We start from the raw sequence: 3905 nt of genomic DNA, 5'->3' as shown, positions 1-3905 counted from the left end.
GATGGGGGAGGGGCAGGCCATAGGTAGTATCAGAAAAGGCAACGTTCAATTGGTCAAAAACCATTATTCAGAAAGAACCAATTGGGAAAGGATGGGCAAATAGGAACAGAAGTTCTCACTCTGGGTCACAGGTTTCATCCAGAACCAACAGTTCAGTCCTTCAGACTTCAGGCTGTTTTTGGCTTGAAGGTGGGTTTTCACTGGGGACCCTCTCCTATCGGCCTAGGCATTTTGTCTGCCTCCTGCTATCATGAATAACTTTATGATTATTAATTTTGCCTCAGCTTCTTCCTTTAGCTTGACATCCCCTTCGTGATACAGCCAGGCTATCAGCTCTACACCATCTCTTCCTTATCTAGATGTCACCCTTATCTGAAAGATTCCTTCTCCAGAAGCTTCCTCTCTCCCAAACTCCTCCAACTGTATGTGTTGGGGGTGGGGAAGGGGAGCTAGCAACTTATTTATTGATCTGCAACTCTGTGCCAGGTCCTCCACCAGGAGCTTGACCTACTCCATCTTTTTTAATCCTCCTAACTCCCCTGAAAGGTAGATAGCATCCCACTTCCTCACAGCTAAGGAAAGGGAGTCTCTAACCACAGCAACTGCCCTGATGTTCTACCCCAAATCCAAAGCCTGTGTCTGACTCTCCCTGCCTCCCGCTTCACCACCCCTCCACTTCATCCCCAGGGCATTAAGTGCAGTCAGCAGGTTCCTGCCCACCTGTTCACCACTGGACATAGGCCCTGAGGCCCTACAACCAGTGTGTACTGCATGAGTAAGCCCTAAACCATCAGTCAGAAAGGATTTTCTTTTGTTTCTTTTTTGAGACAGAGTTTCGCTCTGTTGCCCAGGCTGGAGTGCAATGGTGCGATCTCTGATCACTGCAACCTCTGCCTTCTGGGTTCAAGTGATTCTCCTGCCTCAGCCTCCTGAGTAGCTGGGATTACAGGAATGCACCACCACGCCTGGCTAATTTTTTGTATTTTTAGTAGAGATGGGGTTTCTCCATATTGGTCAGGCTGATCTCAAACTCCCGACCTCAGGTGATTTGCTCGCCTCAGCCTCCCAAAGTGCTGGGATTACAGGCATGAGCCACCGCACCCAGCCTAGGATTTTCTAATAGGATCACGCCACGGCCCTGCTTCAACCCCTTTCTTCAATGATCCCACTGCTCACCAAATTAAGCCCAAACTACCCAAGGCCTTCATCATCACCGGCCACCCTCTCCACAACTCCCTGTGCTTTCCTACCTCTGGGTCCTCTCCGACTTTTAAAGCCTTCAAAGAATTTAGCAGAGAGATAGTTTTGTTAAAAATCACCCGGCCCTAAGATCATCTCTGGTGAGAATAGCTGAATGCAAATTAAACTGACTCATCATAATAATAGTATGCCCTAAGGCAACCTGCAAATGTGGAATCTCCAGTACACACACACACACACACACACACACACACAGAGACTGAATTAGAACCTGCATCTTAAGGCTGGTCACTGTGGTTCACACCTATAATCCCAGCATTTTGGGAGACCGAGGCAGGTAGACCACTTGAGCTCAGGAGCTCAAGACCACCCTGGGAAACATGGCAAAACCCTGTCTCTACCAAAAATACAAAAAAATTAGCCAAATCTGGTGGCACACAGCCGTGGTCCCAGCTAGCAGGGAGGTTGAAGTGGGAGAATCACTTGAGCCTGGGAGGTGGAAGTTGCAATGAGCTGAGATCATACCACTTCACTCCAACCTAGGTGACAGTGAAACTGTGTCTCCAAAAAAAAAAAAATCTGCATATTAATAAGATTCCTAAGACAGGTTCTCAACCTTGAATCCCCTGGACAGCTTACCTGGCCTGGGTGCCACCCCAGTTGTAATTGGTATGAGGCGGCTTCCCAGTAACTGCTTACTCATTTAAACGTAGTCATTCGTGACAGAACACTACCCTGACAGAGTACCAAAGACTCAACTCTCATACTGCCAAGAGGTAACTTTTTAGAACCTGGGGGAGGCAGGGAACAATGTGACACAATTAACTTGAGAAGTTTTTTCTGTTTGAAAAGCAAGTCACTTCTAGGGATTTACTCCATAGAAACGCTGTGCATTTTTGCACCATTGTGAAAAGATATGAAATGGTCACAAGCTTTATTCAAGTCAAATGGTCCCAATACGAGATGAAATTACAGTATACCCACATACGATGAAATACTAGTTATTTGAGAATGAGACATGGAAAAACATCCAAAATACTCTGCTCAGGTTAAAAAAAAGAAAAAAGAAAAAGAAAGTTGCAAAACACCACATATGAAAAGGATAACTTTAAAAAAATGATAAGTATTAGTATATGCACAGAGAACGCGCTACTTTGAAAGGGAGGTATAAGAGACCTATCTTTTACATGTATTCCTTTTATAACTTCTAGTTTTCTGTAGGTCAGAGTTGAAACGCTCTTAGAAAACACATGGAATATGCCGGGCACAGTGGCTTACGCCTGTAATCCCAGCACTTTAGGAGGCCGAGGCGGGTGGATCACATGAGGTCAGGAGTTCGAGACCAGCCTGAGCAACCTGGTGAAACCCCATCTGTACTAAAAATACAAAAATTAGCTGGGCATGGTGGTGCAGGCCTATTGTCCCAGCTACTCGGGAGGCTGAGGCACAAGAATCGTTTGAACCTAGGAGGCGGAGGTTGCAGTGAGCTGAGATGGTGCCATTGCACTACAGCCTAGGCAACAGAGCAAGGCTCTGTCTCAAAAAAAAAAAAAAAGAATAGAAAAAAAAAGAAAACACATGGAATAAATAAGAGTCTCAAAAAGCTTAAAAATGTAACTGATAGGCTGGGCGCAGTGGCTCACGCCTGTAATCCCAGCACTTTGGGAGGCCAAGGCAGGCGGATCACAAGGTCAGGAGATCAAGACCATCCTGGCTAACACAGTGAAACCCCGTCTCTACTAAAAATACAAAAAATTAGCCAGGCGTGGTGACGGGCATCTGTAGTCCTAGCTACTGGGGAGGCTGAGGCAGGAGAATGGCATGAACACAGGAGGTGGAGCTTGCAGTGAGCTGAGATTGCGCCACTGCATTCCAGCCTGGGCAACAGAGCAAGACTCCGTCTCAAAAAAAAAAAAAAAATGTAACTGATAACACTGCAGTAATAGCATAGTGACATGGGGAATAAAGAAATCTTGTATCTGAAGAACATGAGCCCCTTTAAATTATCAGGCCCAGGCCAGGCACGGGGGCTGATGCCTGTAATCCCAGCACTTTAGGAGGCCAAGTCAGGGGGATCACCTGAGGCCAGGAGTTCAAGACCAGCCTGGTCAACTTAATGAAACTCTATCTTTACTAAAAATACTAAAATTAGCTGAGTGTGGTGGTGCACACCTGTAATCCCAGCTATTCGGGGGGCCGAGACAGGAGAATCATGTGAGTCCAGGAGGCAGAGGTTGCAGTGAGCTGAGATCGCGCCACTGCACTGCAGCCTGGGCAACAGAGAGAGACTCCATCTCAAAAAATAAAAACTAAATTATCAGGCCCGGAGAGGCGATAGAATGAAACCGTAGTCAGGTCACTCTCTCCCAAGCTAAATAATTACCTCTTGAAGCCAAGTATCTATCAAATGCCATATACCCTATAGTTCAACAGCATACAGCCAATCACTAACCAAGGTTAGTTCTGTAAGCCAATGAGAATTCCTGATAAACAACTTTTGTAATCACCTCTTCACCTTGTGTCAGTAGAGGGTATAAGAGCAGCTGATCTATCCTTTTTTCTTTAAAAAATGTTCTCTGGAGCACTCTCCAAGGCAACCTGGAAGTGTGTCCCGAGTTGCAGTCCCCAACCTTGGCCCACCTAAACATTCTATATTAATTTTGCCTCAGCTTCTTCCTTTTAAGGTTAATACTCATCACAAAACA

The sequence above is a fragment of the Symphalangus syndactylus genome, chromosome 2 (genome assembly GCF_028878055.3).
Source record: "Symphalangus syndactylus isolate Jambi chromosome 2, NHGRI_mSymSyn1-v2.1_pri, whole genome shotgun sequence".
Lineage (NCBI taxonomy): Eukaryota > Metazoa > Chordata > Mammalia > Primates > Hylobatidae > Symphalangus > Symphalangus syndactylus.
Note: the sequence above shows the minus strand (reverse complement) of the source record.